The sequence below is a fragment of the Crotalus tigris genome, unplaced genomic scaffold (genome assembly GCF_016545835.1).
Source record: "Crotalus tigris isolate CLP2741 ecotype Arizona unplaced genomic scaffold, ASM1654583v1 scf7180000018970.2248101, whole genome shotgun sequence".
NCBI classification, from domain to species: Eukaryota; Metazoa; Chordata; class Lepidosauria; order Squamata; family Viperidae; genus Crotalus; species Crotalus tigris.
Genome location: NW_024097302.1, coordinates 708385 through 731322, shown reverse-complemented (window position 1 = coordinate 731322; position 22938 = coordinate 708385). Strand labels below are relative to the sequence as shown.

Below are 22938 nucleotides of genomic sequence, written 5' to 3'. Positions count from 1 at the left end.
ATAAGGAACGGTTGCTAGAATTGGGTATGTCTAGTTTAACGAAGAGAAGGACAAGGGGGGACATGATAGCAGTATTCCAATATCTCAGGGGCTGCCATAAAGAAGAGGGAATTAAGCTATTTTCCAAAGCACCTGAAGGCAGGACAAGAAGCAACGGGTGGAAACTAATCAAGGAGAGAAGCAACCTAGAACTAAGGAGAAACTTCCTGACAGTGAGAACAATTAATCAGTGGAACAGCTTTCCTCCAGAAGCAGTAAATGCTCCAACACTGGAAGTTTTTAAGAAGAGACTGGACAGCCACTTGTCCGAAATGGTGTAGGGTTTCCTGTCTGAGCAGGGGGTTGGACTAGATGACCTCCAAGGTCCCTTCCAACTTTACTACTATTATTATTATTACCTAGGGGCGATCATAGAAACCAATTGCTGCAGGGTCTATCTGTCACCAGATCATCGAGACAATATCCAAACTCTGGTCAGACGGATATCCAGAGAGTGGAAAGTCACACTCGTCACACTGTGGGAAAATGGTATCCTGCATGGGGATTGTGCCATGGGCTAGGTCACACTCCAGACATCTGCAGTGGTTTCTATTCCCCTTTCAGAGACAGGGTACCAGTCCCTCTGACAGGAAGGTAACTGTTCCGGCCTCAGCCCTGTAGTCCCTTCAGTGGTGGACCTCCCCGGCAATGACCAAGGGTTCATTGTTCAAGGAACCAGATAGACTTATCCTAACGACGGATGCCAGTCTGTTCGGCTGGGGGGCCCACCTAGGGTCACAGTTAGCTCAGGGCCGATGGTCTCATGTGGACCTCAAGCACAACATAATCTGGCTAGAGCTCAGAGCCATACACCTAGCACTATGCAATTTTGGCAACAGGGTGAGGGGACAACATGTCCTGATACTCACAGACAATGTAGCAGCAAAGGCCCATGTGAATCGACAGGGAGGCACTCGGTCCAGAGTCCTCATGTCTGAGGCCCAACTACTGAATTCCTGGGCAGAATCCAACCTCTCCTCCATCAAAGCAGAACACATTTCGGGGGAGGCGAATCATCAGGCGGATTCCCTGAGCAGAACAATAGTGGACCACTCAGAGTGGCGCCTGCATCCTGACCTGTTCAGGGAGATTTCAGAGAAGTTCAGTCCCCCAGTGTTGGACCTGTTCACCTCCCCTTCGAATGCACAACTGCCAAAGTTCTTCTCCAGGTTCCCTTCTCCAGGGGCAGAACAAGCAAATGCTCTACGCAGCCCATGGCCCGAGGGCCTACTGTATGCCTTCCCTCCTCTCCCTCTGCTCCCGGCGATCATCCGGAAAATAATACAGGAACGGGCTGAGGTGATATTAATTGCTCCACACTGGCCAAGACGTCAGTGGTTTGCCGACTTCGTGAGCCTTTCAGTCTCTCCACAATGGAGGATCCCCTCAGATCACGTGCCACTCAGCTGGGGGTCCTCCAGCATCTGGACCCTCAATGGCTCCAGTTAACCGCCTGGCACTTGAATGGCGTCTCCTGACACGAGAATCCTATCCGGCGGGCGTTATCTCCATGATCCAAGCCGCTAGGCGCCCCTCAACCAACAGAATCTACGACTCCTCCTGGAAGAACTGCAACTGGTGCACAAGGAACCACCTCGAGCTTTGACCATCACCATACCCGGAACCCTTCGTATTTTCTGGAGGGACTAAAGGGCTTGACTCCCAACACCATCCGAAGGCAGGTGGCAGCTCTCTCCACGGTACTCACATGTGACAATTTGACACCATTGGCTCAGTACCCTATGGGGCAATCCTTCATCAAGGGCATAAACAACACCAGGCCATCTGTGGTTCATCGGTATGCCTCGTGGGAGCTCTCACGGGTCCTGCAAGCTGTAACCTCACCACCGTTCGAGCCCATTAAGTCATGTTCAATTCAGTTCTTAATAATGAAAGTAGCCTTCCTCATAGCCATCACGTTGGCCAGATGCATCTCAGAGCTGGCCTCTCTCTCTGCCAGAGAAGACCTATGTGTTTTTCACAGCGATAGGGTAGTCCTTTGACTGGACCCCTCCTTCGTACCGAAGGTAAATTCATTGTTCCACAGATCACAGGAGGTGATTCTTCCAAACTTTTGTCCTCATCCAGCCCACGGGCTAGAACGCCAATGGCACACCTTGGATGTTTGAAGAGCATTGCGGCAATAGCTCAAACGGACTTCAGCCTACCGTAAGTCAGAGGCACTATTTATCTCCTTTCAGCCTTCTTCCATAGGAGAGAAGGTCTCATCTTCAACGATTGGCAGGTGGATCAGGGCCTGCATTGCAAGAGCATACCAGGCACACTCCCTGCCAGGACCAGATCATATCACCTCTCACTCCACCCTTAATGTGGCAACATCAGCAGCATGGCATCACAGGCATCCATTGGGGATATTTGTAGAGTGGCAACCTGGTCCTCGCCTTCCCCATTCGTGAGACATTACAAACTGGACAAATTTGCCTCCACGGAGGCATCATTTGGCTGGAGGGTACTCCAGCAAGTGGTGCCATCAAGTGGGACACAGGCCCAGACTGACTCTCCCCCATAGGGACAGGGTAGCTTTGGTATGTCCCATTTGTGGAGTCTCCATCCTCATACTGGAGAAGGGGCATTGTCTTTCCTGAATGCCTTTTCTCAGCATGATGATGAAGACTCCACTCCCACCCTCTTTTAGGTCTGTCAGGGCCAGTGCTAGGGGTAGGGAAACCAATACATCAGACTATTGTCATAGCTTCACCTTCATCGTGTCTGGGAAATGGAGGGCACAACAGGAGGTGTGGCTACTTTGTCAGACTTAGTCTAATTGGGCAGGAAGACAGTCAAAACCCATTCGTGGAGTCTTCATCATTATGCTGAGAAAAGATGTTCAGGTAAGACAACGCCCCTTTCAGGAATTTAGTCACATGTTGAAGTAATCTTTAGCACTGAGCTAGGACTGGCTCTACCTCAAGATTTTATTTCATTTCATTGGCAAAATATTATGCTTTTATTTAAAAATTGTTTTTGTCCAAGTTTAACTTAATGTGAGATAAAAGTACATTTTTCAGTTTCTTACTTCTAAGGAAATGTGTGTCCTGCTTTGCATTTAAATATAAAAACTGGACATATTCTTGAGTTTTCAAAGACATTTGAAATAACATACAACTGTGTCTACATGAATAAACTATTTTTGTTTTCTTTGAGGAGTTAGACTTGCCACAAAAGTTACTAAATATGTATAGAGACATATATACTATTTCATTTTTGATTTTTCATTTATCTGATTAAATCAGTATTAGAAGAAAAAATATTTGCTTTCAGTAAATTTTGATAAATTACTAGCTGCTACTACACTTTCCTCCTCACTCTGTCCAAAGATTGTTGACCTATTCATGTATAGGCAGGTCATCCTATTTTTAGAAATGATATTCCTGATTATCTTTATGGCTCTCCACTTCCCTAGTGTGAATCTGATTTGGAGGTCCTTTTGGGCAGCATTGTTTGCCATGCCATCTCATCCCTGATCTGGCTTGTTTTATGCTGGAGTTAAGTCTGCCATTATTATAACACTGTAAATTTTGAAGGAGAAAGTTAAATATTTTAATCACAAGAATGCATTGCAGAAGAAACATGCCTAATTTTACTTTTCTGTTTGTTGGAATCATTCAACTTCCTGGGAGTAAGCACTATTGACCTTAATGGGATTTGTTTTGTACAGTGTTTATGACAGCTCTGTACTAATCCAGAAAATCAAGCAAAATAACTTGCTTCTTGCTTCTTTTAAAGTTAAAATTGTATTTATTTACTTATCAAGTTTATAACACACCCATCTCACAAACAAGTGACTTAAAAATCATTTACATTCTACCAAACCAAACTGTGTCTTTTCTCATTTGATGATAAATTAATAATAGTAATTTATAATAGTAACTTCCCTATTATTTATTTGTGAAGCCCAATTTCTTGCTGTTTTATTCAGATTAATTCCTTTAAAAGCTGAATGGGCAGAAATTGAGAATCAGTTTATCCTAATTTGTAATCTGTTATCTGCTCACCAAGTAGAAAACTGATCCCTTACAGATTAGTTTATGGTTGCATTCAGTCCAGTGAGAGTTTCTCATTAAATAACAATCCTTTAGTTTCTTGTTAGAGCTGGCAGCTCTTTAAATTTCAACCCACCTGAGGAAATAGGGTTAAAATGAGAATTATTATAAGTAATTAATCATATAGGTGAATGAGCATCATCAGATAGGTACCCTAACAATTTTATCTAACACTCCATTTAATCACGTTATTGAAATAAAGGCTTTAAAAAATTAGAAAGGATGTCAAAAATCAGAAAGAGAAAAAGAATGATTTTTTCCATTCTTAAAGATTGTATACTTTTATATAGTGAATATTCTAGGACTCTATGAGACATTCATTTTTAGCTCTTGCCTGACTTGTTATAAAATGTGTAGATTAGATTAATGTTGAGGTTTATGCCCCCACAGGTTGGGTGCAAATTGGGATTCTTCCCACCTTCCACATGCAGTGGAAGAAAAGCTCCCATTACAAAAGGTGTGCGTGTGGGGGGAGGTCCCAAATGTTCTCTCATGTCCTAGTCTCAAACTGGTTTGGAAAGCCCATGGCTTTTCTTAAAATAAAACCAAAATAAAAGTTATGAAAAAACTAAAATGCTCTTCTCTCTGGGCATATAGAAAATCAGTGGTTTGAAACTTTTAAGTGAGGCAATACAACAAGCAACATTAAGTCTAGTGTTTATTTAGGTGTAATATTGCTTTTGACTTGCTTATATGCCCCAATATAGAGGTATCACAATCACAATTGTGATTGTGTGTTTGATTTATAATAAGGACTGTAAACGTATATTTTTCAGGCTACTGTATTAAGAATGAATAAATACGATTAAAAAGAAGTAAGATCATCTCCATGCAACCAAGAGGATACTGTTTTTTTTAGTCCTTATGCATACTTTCAGTTCTTATACAAATCAGACTTTATGGAGAGAGAGTTGGTGAGGGAAGGAAATCTGCAGACGATTTTTTTTCCTTCTAATCTATGGACTCAGAAGAGTAGAGATATGTTATTTCAAATCATTCTAATGAAGTTGGACTGGCAGACTGCAAAACATATGGTCATAAAAAGTGTCATTAATATTATTCCATCTCAAGGTTAATTCTGCAATGAGAGATAGCCTTGATAAGTGTCCAGTGATGCATAGTATTTATGCTACAGACATAAATTGCAACTAACTTTTCCTACACAGTGGTAGTCTGAAATTGTGGTACAGGTGTGCAGTGTGGGGAAAAATATCATGACTTCACAGTTATCTTCCTTTATTTGCTTAATAGCTGAAAGTGCACACACTATATTAGCTTGGAGTGATTCTGTTGACATTTATAGCATTATTTTGGAGTAAGCAGAATACACTTCTTTTAGGACTATAACTTTACTTCAAGATAGACAACAACAATTATTTATTTTTATATGTACCAAGACTATTTATAAAGATAATCAGATGAGGGAAACTTAACTCCATTTTCTTCTGGAATGTACTTTGCTGTGCTGACATTTCCTCTTTTCCCAGCATGGCTTCAGATTTTTGTATTGTGAACCTAATTAAAATTTCATTTTAAATATGAATGGGGTAAGCATACAAATAATTCAGCATAACTGACTATGTCAAACATACTCAGTTTGACAATTGTTACAAAGAGAAAATTAAAAAAAAATGGGAGTCTGCTACCACTTTTACAACTTACAAATTTTGTAAAAAGGCATAAGCTTTTGTGAGCTGAAGTGAAGGACAACAATTTCCCAACATATGTGTTTTCAAATTAGTTTGCTGATGGTTCTAAATAAAAAGCATGTACTGTGAAATTACGCCACATATTATATGAAAAATGAGTGCAGGAAAATATTGAAGAAAATTAAAAATTAATCTAAAAGATAAAGTAAATAAAATGTGCTGTCAGCTTACTCAGAACACATGTTTTGCCATTTTGTTGTAAGTGTAGCATATTTTTTTAAAAATGCCCTCTTTTAAATTTCTTATAAGAAGCATATTTCAGAACTAGGGAATAGAGAACTCCCTACTATCAAATGGCTGTGATTTTTAAATGCAGATATTTTTGAGGAAATGTGAACCCTATTAGGTTCGGTTATATGCTCTTTAATATATAGGAGAAGTGGGTTCTTAACCACGTCAACAAACTGGCTCTCTTTCTGCTATGTAGTGATTTGTGTTACACATGATATTATGAGTTAAGTTTATAGCGCAAATATTTGTTTCCTTCAAAATCAAGTTTGACTGTGGATAAAATTAGTTGGAGAGTCATTGAAGCTGCACGGTATGGATGTTAGTTAAAAATAAACATAATGTCCCAGTTCATAGGATTTAACTGCTTCTATAGCTACAAATGTAGCGTGATAAACAATATCTGCAGATATATAGTATATTGCTATCTTCATTGTTTAAAAAGTTGGACAATATATTGTATGGCTATAGAGTAAAGTATTATAACAAATATTCTATTAGTTAAATTGGTACTTTAAAAAAATTAAAAATACTCAGGACTCACATATATTTATGCTTAGTTTTTATACCCATAATAATATTATTTAATGCTTATATGGCTGGGTAAAAACATGTGGTTGAACTGGCTGTGGTACATTTCTGAGTGGGCTTGTAAAAGACTGCACTATTGAATGGACTTAGAAGAGACAGCACTATCCTTGTTAATATAAAATAAATGAGAATAGAGGATGGCTGAGTGACCCTATATGATCTTATAAATCCTGAGAGGAGAAATAGCTGGAGACTTATAGACACAAAGGATTGGAAGGAACCTTGGAGGTTCTTCTAATCCAATCATCAGGAATCCTAGGAATCCTCATATCATTCCAGCAAATGGCTATTGACTCTTTTCTTGAAAACTTCTAGTGAAAGAATGCCATGACTCCAGAAATCAGACTGAGCTTTCTCAGTCAAAAAATTCCTCCTTGATTTGAGTTGGATCTGTTATTCTTCATCCAAGTTCAGCCGACTCACATAGTGACTTTTTAATAAGAATGAAACCTGAATCTGCATTTTCTAGATACAAACCCATTGCTTCATCTACTACTTTTTTTTTTTTCGGGTGCTTCAAGTCAATGTTGATTCCTGGTGACTGCCTGGACTAGCTCCTCCAGTTTAGATATAAATCAGAGTCTGTTTGGTAACATGCAGATGTTAACACTGTGCATTACTTTTAGTGGGATATAGTTGCAATCTTTCTCTTGTAATAGAACATAGATTTGTTTAAGAAGCACATTTATAGGCCTTCCCATCTGAATTACAGAAAGAAATGGAATCAGATACAAGGCAGGTTTGGGATAATTATCGGCATTTTGAAAATCAAATGTGGTTGATTACTATAGGATTTATACTTTAGAACAATTCTAACTATTAATTAGGTCGCAGTTCAGAGAGCCAATAGGCAAAAGTTTCAGGTATGGAAAAGATGTGTCATTTGCTACTAAGCTGGTAAAGTACTGTTCTTTCTTATATCTTTCATGCAGAGAGTCTCCTGAATTTACTCATCTGGATTTGAAAAAAAAATCACTCAAGAGTTGTTGCAGATGTTGATTATTTGTCCTTTTTATGTTGCTTAAAGTTGAAATAAAAGCTTGGCTAGACATTAGACTTGTCAATATGCATGCCTGGGAATGCTGTGATTGATTTTAAAGCAATGCAGTACCTCACGTCTGCATAAACGAAGTATATTTTAACTGAAAATTATTGGGTGACTTTACTGGTACAATGTGTTTGCTTATGTATTTGGGGGATAATCAGCCAACATTAGATAGCTATCACATTGTTAGTTCTGCATGAAAATAAGATTAGAGGATCAGGGTAAGGGATTACTGAGATTTTTCCCATTGCCTGCATCTACTGTGTTGTAAGGTGCCCTGCTGTGTTTCTTTAAGGACAGATCTAGACTTAAAAGCACCTAATCAAATTTTTCTAAAATCTATAATGTCCTCTGTTTAATTTAGGGCCCTCAGTACAATAGGGATTAGGCTTGCTTGAAACTTTATCCCCTTAAATAAGGGGTTCTCAACCTTGGCAACTTTAAGACTTGTGGACTTCAACTCCCAGAATTCCTCAGCCAGCAAGCTTATCACTCAAGTCTTAAAGTTGCCAAGGTTGAGAACCCCTGCCTTAGATTCTGGTTAAAGCAAACTTTGGGGAGCCTCCTTGTTAGTTAGACTCATTTCAAAACAACATGATTTATCAAGGTATGGTGTGTGTGTATATATTTACATTTAACATGTCCACACAGGATATTTCTCCAGCACTGGAGATGGAGAATCCACCAATGGGTTTAGACTGTGTTCCTGCCCAATCAGATCAAGTCAGCCAAAGTTGCCATGCCTCTCCTGGGCCAGAAGGTCCCAGTCTTGACTTGATCTTGCCCATGAACAGATGTGCAAGTTTGGCTCTTATGCAGGTATAGTCTCCATTGGTGGATTTTCCATCTTTCCTTGATTTTAAATAGTTTTCTGATCAGTGCTGGGCTCAGCACTGGAGTCAGATTGCTGTTTGTTTCAACCACCTTCCTTCCCCTCTTAACCTTAAAGTGAGGCTGGGATCAGCTTCTCTTTCTGCGTTTTGTTGTCTTTCAGTTTCATTTTCTTCTATCCTCCCTAACCTTCTCTGTTGGATTCCTATTAAGTTCAGTTCCATTTAATAATTCTCCAGGAACAACTATAGTTGTCCTTTCTATTTTGCTTTAGTTTCCTTCCCTGATTGGGGTCTGGAACGCAGCTCCAAGAGTTACGATTCAAGGGGGGGGGGTGGAAATGCTAATCAGCAGGCAGGCTTATCGGCAGTTTAAAACACTGGGGTTTTTTTTGGCCTTTTCTTGTTATTTATGGGCTGTCCTTGCTGTTCTGGGGGGCTGAGGGATCGTTGCTTCCCTATTGCAGCCCTTGTTGCCGGCTGAGCACATGCTGCTCCGGGTTTTTTTCATCGAATCAGCTGGCTGGCAGTTCAATTAGGCGGTTAAGCAGGACAGCAGAGGCAGGCGAGCTCCTTTTGCTTTTTGGAGGCTTCGACTGCTCCGTTGAAGCTCTTTAGTGATTTTCTCATTGGAGGAGTTCTCTGGATCCTATAGGGAGGCTCAAGCTGCATAGTGGTGACCAAATAATTGTTAAGAATTGCGTCCGCTGTTTTGTGGATCTGAACACCATTCTCTGTTGTTGAACAGTCTCAGTGAGTTTAATTTTCTCATCGGCCGCCATATTCAATCTGCCATTTTGAGAATTAACAGTTATTTTTCATGATTATCTGTTTTTTTTTGTTTGGAGCCTGCACTGAATCCTTTTTCAAAACAGTTATTCTTAGTAACACTTTCCTTCTAGCAGAATTTGAACTGGTGTCTCCTCATATACACTCAATATTATTTACACACACAGTAGGTCCTTGATTCTCCATGTATAGCAGCACTGAATTCCAGGTGTATCTTTTCGTGCATCTGGGTTTACCCACAAAATTTCTGGATTCCAGGTGTACCCTATTGTGCACCTGTGTTATCCATTAATTGGTAGTTTCTGAATACCGGGTGTACCTCATCATGCACCTGAGTTATCTACAAATTAATAGTCATTGGTTATCAGGTGTACCCTATCGTGCACCTGTGTTAACCATAAATCAGCAGTCCTTGGATACCAGGTGTACCCTATCTTGCACCTGTGTTATCCATAAATTAGTAGTCCCTGGATACCAGGTGTACCCCATTGTGCATCTGTGTTATCCACTAATTGGCAATCTTTGGATACCAGGTGTACCCTAGCATGCACCTGTGCTATCCACAAATTAACTGTCCTTGGATACCAGGTGTACCCTTTCGTGCATCTGTGATTATCCAAGTAGACAATAACAGCTGTCTCTGGATTTCAGGAGTACCCTATCATGCTCCTGTGCTTATCCAGAGTAGACAAACAGCTGCCTCTGGATACCAGGAGTACCCAATCGTGTTTCTGTGATAATCCACGAGGATGGAAGAATCTGGCTCTTCCAAGAAGGGATTTTCACCTCTCTCATCAGCCTCAAAATGACAGAAATCTTCCAAGAGGCGGCAGGTAAGATTTCGGCCAAGGCTAAAGCCAAGGCTAGATCTGCAGGAAAAACATCTAAAAAGGATGAAAAACAGGCCAGTAGGAGACACCGGCCATTAGAGAGGGTATTCTCTAAAGCCCAAGAAGAGACCAGGACTGAAGCCACTCAGGCTGAAGTTCCTTCATTTGATTTACCACTGGGACCCTCCACTTTCCCTCTGGGAATCTGGTCAACAGGAGACACAGTCTCTACCACTCTACTGGGTGATTCATCTCATCGAGAACACATCTTGCAGCCTGTGGCTCAGCGGGCTCTGCAGTCCGCCCCAGAAGCCACTTTTACCCCCACAGCGGCTGGACTCAGACTACCAGAGCCTGTTCCTCTGCCCACGGAGGACCATCTAAATGAGTTGATTGCTCAGGCGGTAGAGCACGCCTTTCAGGCTAGATCTCAGGTACCTAGGGCTACCTCGGTTTCTCGTCCACCGATTCACCAGCCAACGACAGAGGTATATGGTGCACCTACTTCATCTTCACAATCTTCTTACTCTGAGGGTTCATCCTTTCGTGAGTATGATGCGGACGTGGGGATTCCGATGTCGGACCAGGAGGAAGACCCTCCTGAAATGCCATCCTTTACGGGTCTCTTTAATCCGTCTCATTTTGTTCCCTTGCTCCGAAAGGCCACTTCCACGGCCCATCTTGGTCCCGAGCCTTCTACATCAACTTTGATTGCTACCAACACCAAGCCTCCTGTAGTCCACAGATATCCCTCCTGGGAATTACCGAGGGTATTACGGGCTCTTACCAATCTGCCCTTTGAACCCCTCAAAACATGTAAGTTGAGATTCTTATCACTCAAGGTAGCCTTTTTGGTGGCTATCACTTCCGCGTGATGGATTTCTGAACTAGCCGCTCTCTCCACTAGAGATGATTTGTGTATCTTTCACCATGACCGAGTGGTCCTTCGTCTTGATCCAACCTTTGTTCCAAAAGTAAATTCCTTATTTCACAGGACTCAGGAAATTGTGTTACCAGATTTCCGTCCTAATCCCTCACATGATCTAGAACGGCAGTGGCATCTGCTGGACGTCTGCAGAGCACTTCGTTATTATATCTCGCAGACAGCTGTCTTCCGCTCTACTGAAGCCCTTTTCATTTCATATCATCCTCCTTCCAGGGTAGGAAAGTGTCATCCTCCACGATTGGCAGGTGGATCAGGGCTTGTATTGCGGAGGCGTATAGGGTGGATTCAGTGCTGGTTCCAGGGCACATCATGGCCCATTCCACCGGTAGTGCGACTACTTCTACAGCCTGGGCTACTCAAGCATCCATTGAAGACGTTTGCAGAGTGGCCACATGGTCCTCTCCGTCACCCTTCATTAGGCATTACAAATCGACAGGTTCGCCTCGGCGGAGGCGTCCTTTGGCAGGAGGGTTCTGCAACAGATAATATCCCAAAGTGCCTCACTGGGCAGGTCTGATTCCCTCCTTTAGGGACAATTTAGCTTTGGTATGTCCCATTGGTGGATTCTCCATCTCCAGTGCTGGAGAAGGGGCGTTGTCTTACCTGAACGCCTTTTCTCAGCACGGAGATGGAGAATCTACTCCCACCCTAGTAGGGTATTAGGCCTAGCTTTTTTACATTTATGAGCCAACACGTCTTGCTGTCAGTCATGGTTTCGCCTTCGTCAAGACTGGGACCTTCTGGCCCAGGAGAGGTGTGGCAACTTTGGCTGACTTGATCTGATTGGGCAGGAACACATCTAAACCCATTGGTGGATTCTCCATCTCTGTACTGAAAAAAGGCGTTCAGGTAAGACAACACCCCTTTTCTCCCTGGTGCAAATTGATACATTATCCTTCTGATGAAAACCGATACACTGGTTTCCTTATGAACATCAAGCTTGTGTATGCTCGGATACAGAGGTTGGAACCATATCTCATATATTATTAAATTGCTCACTTTACATACAATTGTGAATACACCTTATATAGCTACTGTTAGAAAGCTTGTTTCTTTTTATAATTATAAGATGACCCTTCTTCATTGTAACCAATATTTAGATTGGTCTCAGAAGCTTCCAGATTTTTTTATCAGAGGAAATTGTCTGAAGCAGTCTTTGAATTACTAATTGTTTGAGGTCTTTTTTGTGTGGGAGTTCCTCTCTGTGTTTATGTTTGTATGTATTTTTGTTTTATATGCTTATTAAATTCATTATTGATCTTGGACTGTAAATAAATAAACTAGCTATATGTTGTGCCTTAGTCCACTGAACTTTGTTTCTTACAGGGCTATGGTAGCAGAGTGACAGGAATGGTAGTTGTTGCTTAATGAGTCCCTTGTTTATAACTAATCGAACAGTGTTGAAACGGTAACTTTACATTTGTTCCTCACATTTATAACCATTGTAGTGTCCCTCGTGTGATCAGGATTTGGATTCTTCACAACCAGTGGGCATTTATGACTATTGCAGTGGTTCACAGTCATTTAACCACAATTTGGGCACTTCACGGCCAGCTTCTGACAGTCAATGGAAAAGTGGCAGTAAAGCGAATAGTTGGGAATGCCATGATGTCTCATTCAATGACTGTCATTTAATTGGGAGTTGCCAGTCCTAACTCTGGTTCTTAAACAAGGTCTACCTATATGCTGCTGAGTGAGCTTTCTCCTCCAGTTGAAGCTGTAGTAAGTAGCGGAAGGAGTTGGGAACAGAGTAGGCAAATGTTGTAAAACTTATTTTTCTTTTTGGCTCTTAAGTATATTCCCCCCCCCCACCACTAACAGCCTTGTTTTAATTCAGAATAAGTTATTGCAGTATGGTTTAGGAGAAGACGAGAGGACAATTTCAATCTACCATAAATCCACCCAATTTCACATACAATTGGGGTGAAAAATTTGGATCTGATCTGTTCATTCATTCAAAATAGCCACATACCTATCACATCCTGGATATAAACTGTTTCAATTCTTCTCCTCAGGAAACTTCTACAGGGCATTGCATGCCAAACAGAGGAAGCTTTTTCCCTCATGCCATTACTCTGCTGAACACCTAATTCCCACAGTACTGTCTTATGTCTAAGTATATTTACCCATGTAGTATGACTGTGTACTATTATCCTTCTCATCTGTTTCACTACTCCTCTTATTGGCATCATCATCATCATCATTATTCTGTTCTATCCCTATCCCTACCCCTATCCTTGCCCAGTTCAACCAAGTGACTTTGGGCAGTTTACAATTCTAAAATTATAAAACAATTAAAGCAATTAAAAACATTAAAATAATAAAAACACCTTCAAAATAGATAAGTACAAACAGCAGCCAGCATAACTGATCAGCTAATAGTAAAGCCAAGTAAGTAATGGAGTCCTTAATATTTTCTGAGCCCCAGGCCTGCATACATAGGTGTTGTTTTGCCAGTGCTAGAATTGTTCCCCCCCCCTTTTCATATTGGGAAATTATATAGCATTCAGGTTTCCTATACATTTACTTTAATTACATGGGGGTTTTTTTGTGGAAAAAGGTACCTTTTATTATTCCAGTTGACTGACATTTGGCAGTAAACTGCACACTTCTTCTACTTTTATAGAGCCTTTAGGGATGCTGTAATTCTAATCTCCCATAGTGTCTCAAAGGACAAGATAAGAGTAGGGAAGTTCCAGATTAAAAAAAACAACAACTTCCCAAGTGCAAAGTAAACAATATGAGACGATCATGACAGCTGCATTTCTGTAAGATTGCAAGGGCCGCTTAGGAGCCAGTCAGTACTTCTAGGATTATGAAACAGATGACAGATATGCCCATTAAGGAGGAATAGGCCTCATTCCTGTCATATCCTCTATCTGTTCTTCCTAGTATGTATTATCTCAATCATGTCCAACTAACTAGCTGTTATTGATGGCATGTTATATGTCTGACACTAGTTAGAAAAATTACCAGACTAAAAATCAGAAGTATTGTTATCTTTACTTTTTGTTCATGTATACATATGATGATTTTTTTAAAATTAAGTTATTATCTTTAAATTTTAGATTTAACCTTCCATTATATTTCAAATACAGCTTCTTTGACAGTTTCTGCTTAAATGAAATATAGTTTGCATTTACCAAGATAGACTGTTACACTGTTGAAAAGCTCTTAACTTTATGAAGTGGTTTTTAATGTTTAATTTGAATCTGCTTGTTGTATATTTATATATTTAGGAAGGTATATGTTTCATCTTAATATATTATGTATGCATTTTTGTACAATTCACTGGACAACAATTGTTTTCCAAAAGTTTTGCTTCCTGAAAAACTGAATCTTAAGAAATATGAAATTAACTTTTAATGACTGTAAGATATTTAATTGTATAATGTTACTGACACACTACATGAGTTCAACAGGGCAAAAACTATTTTGCTGCTGATTTTCATTTGTTTTACGTGTCCAGTGAATCTAGCTGCAGTATCTAACAATATTCAGCCAGCATTAATCAATTCCAGCGTCCTCGATACTGTTTTTTCATTGTGATGTGCTGGTGAAAACTTTCACCATGTTTGTCTCTTACTGCACCTAGATTTTTGGGAAAGAAGTCCAAGTGTGAATGCAGCAAATGAATCTTCAGAGACATGTTGCACGTCATGGTCTTTTATGCTGTAAGAAATTTGTCAACTAGCTGAATGTAGTTTGGTGCTCTGTAATTTTCAAACAAATTCCCAACAAAATCCTTGAATGCTTTCCAAAGGCCATTTTCTATAGCCCCACTAATAGATCTTCGAATCTTTTATCACTGATGATGTATCTGATCTGTGGATCAACAAAAATGCCTTGCTCAATCTTGGCATCAATTATTTCTAGAAACGTCTGTCTCAAATAGTGAAAACCTTCACTTTCCTTGTTCATTGCTTTCAAAAACTTTTTCATCAATCTGAATTTTTATGTGAAGTGGAGGCAAGAATATCTTTGTCGGGTCAGCAAGTGGTTCATGTCCATGTTTTTCTTCTGGAACTAAATTCTTTTGGAGTGGCCATTTCTTTTTAATATAATGCAACTCCCTTGCACAGCTGTGTCATTTGCATATGTAACAACAGTACTTGTATATCCAAGTAGCATATCACAACCTTTACATCTCCACAGAGGTACTTGGTGTACTGGGTGTTCTTCTACAGCAGGTTTCTTTCATGCATGCTGAAGGGTAATACATTGCCATTGTATAAAAAGAGAAGATTTTTATAAAAAGGTTTGTGATAGGTTAAATTACAGACTGTTTTCATGATTAGCAGTCAAAAGTCTATAAAATACAACCAAAAGTATTCAGGAAGCAAATTTCTGCTTTGAGCATCTCATAACTGTTTCAATTTTTCCTCTAGCTTCTCCTGCAGTGTGATTCTATGTATCACTGGTATGAAATCAGTACAGTCTGCTTTTTTGAAGTCCAGGGTACATGTTTGATTAAATCTACTTTTTGGTATCAAATCAAAAGATATCTAACCTGGTTGTGCTTTCTTTTCTCTTGAAGGAGTTGACAGCAAAATGCATTGGGAATTTCCTGAAAGGAATTTGAAGTAGAGTTTATTTTCTAATGAATGTTAAAATGATTAAACTCGTATAATGTTATCTCTCTTAGAAAGATCTACAATTCAACCACATCTCCTGAATTGGTTGGGTGATAAGAGACATTAATTTATTTTTGCCCACATGCTTTCTATCATATTGCCATGTTCATTAGTTTACTGAGTAGGAGTGAATATTTTAACATAGCATACAACATCTTGCTTTCTGTTGCTTCTGTGTCTTTTGAACAACTTACTTATTTTAAATGCTATGTTCCACTAAGTAATCATGTCATGTATCTATTACATCTAGAAAATTATATATGCATTTCTGAACTAAGACTTCAGGCTCATCTTTGTTTCCCATAAGTTGAGTGTTAGTGCATAGGTAACAAAGGCTTTGAATTTTAGAAATCTTTTTTTTCTGATTGGCAACATTCACTACTTTATATGATGCACAATCTGAGACTGGGGATTTATTTCTATCTGTCCACCCCCTCCCTACCACTGATCACTTTGAAGTTCTTCTAATCAAGATTATAACAGAAGCAACATTCAAACTGAGAGGTAATGATTTATAGACCACTCTCTGAGCTTCTACATTACACCATAATATGTCTAGTTCTTTTTTTAGTCCTGTCTTTCAACAAAAGTTCTCAAGGTACTATTCAATCAATATCTTACGATTACATCAGCTTTACCCAACCTGGAATATTCCAGATTGATCGAACATCAACTTTCCCAAACACTATGACACATTTCCATAATATTCACATTTTTGGGTACTCAGCTTCTTCCCTCCCTATGTAAGAGAAATTATTACACATAATTCATATAAAATTTTAGAGCAAATGAATTCCTCCTCCACTCTTATATAATATGTAGGAAAGCACAAAAGACCTATTTTTGTGTGGGTGAGTGAGGTTCCAGCAAGAGCATTTGATCACAACACCTCCAATCGCCTGCATTTGTCATTGTATTCTTAAAAGGGTTTTTTTTTTTGTATACTGAACAGATCAAGTAGCGGGATGAAGTTATCTATCTCTGCTGCCTTGTCTCCATGCATTCAGATTTTTAACACAGTCTATTTTTGAGTAAGAGTGCTACGGATATTTGAAGAATATAATATTTGTAAATTCTTGTGGGAGTTAAACTTCTCTCCAAACATAATTACACTTTAGATCTCACACTTCTTACTTTTGTGACACACTTCTAAAAATTGTATTATTCTATTATGATATAAAATATTATTATTAAGTGGAATTATGTAAATTATGTTTAGATATACATGTAGGTATATATTATCATCATCATCATCATCATTTTTAGCCATTGTCTACTGCAGGATGAAGGCCTTTTCCACATGTTTCCAACCAATACCATCCCTGAGCTTTCTTTTGCCAATTGGGCCCTCATGCTGTATAATATATATTCTACACACATAAATGGGCATACATATATATCTATAAATTCACATATGAATATATATATATATATATATATATATATATATATATATATATATATATATATATATATATATAAAGACCTACATACAAACACCCGCGAAAACCTCAGAAAACACACACACACACACACACACACACACACACACACATATATATATATATTTACATATGTGCATTTTGTGGGATTATGAAGAATATATGTATTCTCCATATATGTGTGTGTGTGTTTGTGTATATCCTTGTCTCTATAGTAATCTGTTGACAAATAGATTGAAATTTTAAGACCAAATATCTATCGTCTGTCTTGGGTATCATATATACCCTAGTAATATATTGTGGTAGTTATCCAATTTGGCCATAGAGAATTGCTATTTTCTGGAACAAAGAGCAGAGTTTTTCTGTAAGTGGTAAGTAAGTGGTGCTGCTGCTAGTTATTTTTAGGGAACGTCCAGGACTTTCAGGGTTAAGGACAGTTTAGGTACTCACAGTTTAGGTTAAGTTGCTTCATTACTATAGCTTATTCTAAGAATATGTTGCAATCTATGTTTTCCTTTCATCTTTTCTTCAGTTAACTGAAGTTCAGTTTGCAGGCATCATGAATGCATGCTCTGTGTATATTCATTTATATGGAAGCATGCCAGTTTGTTTAATAAAATATAGATTCTACAAATTTAACTTGCTTAAATATAATGTTCGAACATGCTGAGACCTTAGTTAGATATATTAAGAAGAATAATAACCTATTGTATTCTGGGTACTCTGTACTTCAAAATCTCACTTAAATCACTCAAGAGTAGAAAATATAAATTTTATACTATTTTTAGGTGAGGTTGTCCCTTATATATTTGGCTTAAAGTGTGGTGATAGGTGCTTATTTTTTCATACCATAGTGATTTTCTTTGAAAAAAAAGCAAGAAATAATTTCCATCATGAAATGCTTCCCTTTCTGGAAACAGGAAGCTTCGCAAACCTCATAAGGAAGCCTGCTCTTTGTGATTTCTAGATCTGTCTATTGGCAATAAATGTCAGATAAACATCCTGTGGGTTGTATGGTTATCTCAGGCTAACAAAAATGTGGCTCCCCCTCCTATATTCTTTCTATGTTTGTTATAGCTTGAATTTATCTTGTTTTAGTGACTGTTTATTTTTTAAAATTCTAAAGCTGAATTTTATTATGTGCAAAATGCATTATTTATAGAAAAATTTGTAAAAAGTATAGAGACACACAGACAGAAACATATGTTAAACAACTTTGGTCCAGCTTGTGGAAGAGCTGTATAATTTTCAAGAATTAACAAAATAATTCCTGACAGTTTAAAAATATAATCAATTTTTAAGTAATAATTTAAAAGAGAATGCTGACAGGAGAATCATTCATGGCCTCTTCTTTTGTTTCCTTCTAGATGGATTAGTTGGTTTTAGGCAAAGACTGATTGAATGCATTTTTTTCCATAAGTATACCATGAAAATGACTGAAACTGTTCATTCTGGTTCTCTTAACTTTTGTCCAAAGGTGCTGAGAATTACAGCAATAACAAGCTCAGTAGTGTGCATTAAATGGGATAATGCAGCAGAAGATAAACTCAGAGAATTTAAGTCTCGCACCTCACTGGATATTTAGCATTTGCTAGAAATGGAAGTGTAGACATGTCGACCCTACCAAGAAAATGTTAAACATCAAATAATAATCATTCCTTGTTGAGAGCAGCATACAATTTAGACATACAATGTTCGAGTTTGTGTTAAAGGGTCTGAAGTCACAAATGTAGGAAGAAAACAAATCTAGAAACGATAGGCAGTTAAAGAAAAGCTATGCTGGCAATTTCACAAGTTTATGCCCAGGAGCATATTTCTAAATATGGTCTCACTGAGTTATACTTTGCCCACTTTTCTTTACATTTGTAGATTGGGAAAGAATGTTAAGCTGCCAAATTCCTTTATTTTGGTGGTTCAGTTTGGTTTAGTTTATTACAACCATAAAAATAAATTCAAAATTAAAAAAAATATAATTCCCAGTATTGAGTTGTGAAAATGAACAATAGTATTCAAAACTGTGAAGCCTATATATGGCTAATTAAAAATAGAATATCATTAACAATAAGTAATCAGCTTCTTTGGGCAAAGAAATACATAAAATTTAATTTATTGATATGCCATAGCAGATAATATAGACAACAAAATTGTATGTGCTAATTCATAAGGTAGAATATTAATTAATCATATTAATTTGAGATAATAACTGAAGATAAAATGAATCTGAGATAACAGGATATTTGTCTAAGAGTTGAGATGACATCTCATGTGAAACAACATAATAGGTAGAGTACAATACAACATATCTCAATGTTTTAATTGCTCCTGTGCCACAGCTTATGCTGGTAGTATTGGGGGTTAACTTTACACATTTTCAGCATGTGATCTACTATTGAACTATCTACTGCTGAGTGCAAGGATCTTTAGATTCAGTTTCATACATTAGTCACAAGTTTGAGTAACCGAGCTCTGAAGTATCAGTTTGGAAAAATAGCAAGCACCTTTTCATTTGTAGAGAATAACAAGACTACACATTTTGATCACACCCTGCCTTGTAACTGATGGACTGGAGTTCCCAGGTCCTTAAATCAGTCTCAGCAAATTTCTTATATCGAGTTCCTTGATAAAATAAATAAAAGTTCTTTTACTATGTGCATTGCTGTAATATAAATATTCAAAGATCTGCTAAATAAAAAGTTGCTGAAGAGCATGCAGTCCATCATCTAAAGTTTGTGCTACATAATGGTATGCAACTCCCTCCCCCAATTGTTCTGTAGCTGTGGCAGAAAGCCAGTGCAGTTGCTTGAATGCAGACAATGTTGTCTTTCCTTCCCTCTGAGGCATTCTGAGCAGAATGGAGGTCATTGACACAGTAACTTGCAAATCGCATTGCAGAGGGAGGCAGAGAGGGAAGTAATGGTTGTATTCATTTTCCAAGCTTTGTTTTCTTATAAACACTCTTAATTGGTTTCAAATTTATACAGCAGAGGCAAAAATTAAAACTGCATGATAATTAATATATTACTAAACATTTTAATAAGATTCCTTTAGTATGAGGATGCTTATCTTTATTTGAATATTGTGCGTAATTAGAATAACAGTGTAAATGTGTCTTAATTTTTCCCATGTGTTTGTCTCATCAACCTGTCATTTATTCTTGTATCTTCTGTAGATGGAAAAGTGTTAGGAAAAACATCTGTTAAAAATATACAAACATTACTTTTTAAAATTATTTCTTCCATTTGGGTTTATAGTCTATTGTTTGTTTGTGTTTGCTTGTTTGATATATTTACATTCTGCCTTTCTTTCAGGAATTATTTTCTGTAAGTAGAGTCTGAAACACAGAAACACAGTTTCTTCAGGTTTCTTATCGCCTTAACTGAAGGGACATTATTTGGCTATTCAGTGTATAAATCTTTCTGTTAGGTGATAGGGTATCCCCCTTTCACTATTGTTTGCTTTAATTTGTATGTGCTAAAACTGATTCTCCCATTTTGGTGCCCTATGAAGTAAATCTTTCTGCAGCAGCTGGATGCTCTTAAAAAAAGATATGGCTGATTCAGTGCATTGTGCACCAATCTTACATTCTTGTTTATTTATTCAATTTCCACATTTCTTACCTACTGCATTCCAGACAACTTCCAGTGGTGTGCATAGATAATAAAAACAAATAAAACATGCATAGTAACATCCATAAAAGTAGTAAAACAACTTCACCCAAGCATAAAATTACAAACAATTAAAACAGAGAATAAAGATGGCCTAATAAAATCAGAGAAAGATTTTCTGGAACAACTTCATATTTTTTTAAAAAATTGGAAATCTTCTCCTGTGTTCTGAAGACTTCTCTCAGCCATATCAACAATAAAAACATGTTTAGTCATAGTGCAACATAAAATATAAACAAGATAAATTACATCCATTTCCACTTTATCAGAGATCTGATAAAGACTGTAATAATTTTATTTTTATTAAATTTTATTTGTATTAAAGATGTAAATAAGGACATATTATATGAAGTAATATCTGCTTTCAGCCTTTTGGGTTCTGAAACCTGATTTCAGGATATGTAGTTTGTTTACATTTGACATGTTTAGAAGAATACAAAGTTTCATGTGTTAATGTGGTTTCTAAGAGGGAGGGTGATTTCTATAGTAGAAACAAATTAGGATTCTAATCTCTGCCCATTTTTTTTTTTAAAAAAACCTGTTAGGATTTTCCTTTGAAAGAGGAAGAAAAACCCTTAACAGCTTTTTTTAAAAAATGGGCAGATATTAGAATCCTAATTTGTTTCTACTATAGAGATTATCCTCCCCTCAGAAAAACATATTAACACATGGAATATGTGTTTGAAATATTGGAACAAAGAAAATAAAGTTTTACAACAGAATCTACATATATTTGTGTATTTTACTTTATTAAATTGATTATTGCTTTTTTGTGTACTAGTAAGCATTCAACTGAGAGTTTAAATCTGCCTTTTTCTTTCTCTTTCTTTTGTGCAGAACTGGACACTTTTATCCTTTGAAATAGTGCCTATCAATAGCCTTGTGCTCCTTTTAAATCTTAATACATAGCTTAATACAGGATATTTAAAAAAAGAGCAAGAGAAAGATATTAGCTTGCAGCTGAAGATATTTCCAGTCAATTCTTACTGGCTGAGCCAGAGGGAGGTTCTCAGTATAGAAACCAGAAGAAAACCAGGTTAAGTTTATCTTTTACAACTTGCTTCTGAATAGCTTACAATATGCCCCATAATTGTTCATTAATATTGTAATTCTGCCTTGCTTTCAGACCTTGGATTGAACTATCAGCTGGCAATGAACACTGGGTACATTCCAATTCAAATCAATCCATTTATGGTTCAGTTCAAAGTTTATAGTCAAACACATAAGGCAAAACCAGTAAAAATAAAATAGTGTTCCATGCTTCATAATTCTGAGACTAAACAGTGCTAACAAAAGACAGTACAGTAATTATCATTACAGAATCTATTGCATTTTCATTTAGATACTTTAGGCATGCTACAATTGAATGAAATAAATGAATTTCTTTCAATTTATAATTACATCCATAATTTAATTACATCTGTTAGCAGATAAATAGTCAGATTTCTGTCTTAAAACTAATAATTGTGTAAGGTAATTGTTGGTTGATGTTTAATTATGTCTTTGTAAGTGAAATAATCAAATAAATAATGGGCATCTCATGCACCTAGTCTATTGATTTCAGATATGATTTGAGCACCTCCCAGTTTTTCCCATTGACATTCTTGATATTTGAAATTGTATCTTTTAATGGGTAATACATATTGTTAAAAATAAATACCAAATATTAAATTTATATTCTACTTTTTAAAAAATATTCTTGTATTTGTTATAATACTATAAGCCTTCCAAAAAGGTGAATTATTAATAAAATTAATAAAAGTATAATGATACAATTTTATTTTGATTTCAGTAAGAATACATCTCACATATGATTTATAGTTTTTCATAGATGAAGGAATTATTTCCTGACATACTATAGTATTTACTTACTAAAGTTTATAACTTTTGGTAAGCCTTGTGAGGTCCAGACAAGAAGTACACCCAGATAAACTAATTCCACTTTATTGTAAAATTACATTAACAGAATCCTGCAAGCCTGGAAGTATAGTTCCCCTGCCCCTCCACTAGTGATCTTTACAGCTCAAGAAACTAGAGAGAGTCCCTTCTGAGTTGTTTTGTCACACCCACATTTCTTCTGTGGGCTAACCCCTTCTTATTCAAGAGACTGCAGCTCTTCCCTCTAT

At 37.5% G+C, this 22938-nt stretch overlaps 1 protein-coding gene across 17 annotated transcripts in view; it reads left to right on the top strand.

The window, feature by feature from the left end:
* The window catches only part of MBNL1 (muscleblind like splicing regulator 1), a 195100-nt gene that overhangs the window by 56330 nt on the left and 115832 nt on the right, over window positions 1-22938 (top strand). The gene's annotated exons all lie outside the window — the stretch shown is intronic.